We start from the raw sequence: 647 nt of genomic DNA on the forward strand, positions 1-647 counted from the left end.
ACATTACAGGAACTGCGTAGCGCATTTGGTGGTCGAAAGGCCACGGCCCCTGGCCCTGATAATTTAGTTATATGTTTTTCAAAAAACTATGCCCACCAAGACGCTGGGTTTGTTCCTGGAATTATTTTAATAATATATGGAAGAGGGGTACCTACCATTGGAGTGGAAACACGCAGAGGTGTTTGCGCTCCCTAAGATGGGAAAGGACCTCTCCCTTCCTACTAATTACCGGCCAATTTCATTGACATCCAGTGTTTGCAAGACCAGGGAATCTATGGTTAACAACCGCCTTATCCACTATCTGGAGGTAAATAGTTTTATTGTCTGCTTTCCCAGAGTGGTTTTAGAAAACATCACTCCACCACTGACCACATTGTTCGCCTACAAACCGAGGTTAAGGATGCCATGCGGAAGAGGCTCAAAGTTGGTGGAGTGTTTGTTGATATAGAAAAGGCATATGACATGGTCTGGCGACGTGGATTATTGATGAAAATTTATAAGATGGGTATTAAAGGTGCAATGTTCACTTTCATTTCTAAATTTCTTATGCAGAGAACATTTGCAGTTAATGTAAGCGGTTTTTTCTCACCCATCTTATTACTTGAAAATGGTATACCACAAGGCTCGGTAATAGCACCTACTCTTTT

This window comes from Gigantopelta aegis, chromosome 6, assembly GCF_016097555.1.
Source record: "Gigantopelta aegis isolate Gae_Host chromosome 6, Gae_host_genome, whole genome shotgun sequence".
In the NCBI taxonomy this organism is placed as follows: Eukaryota; Metazoa; Mollusca; class Gastropoda; order Neomphalida; family Peltospiridae; genus Gigantopelta; species Gigantopelta aegis.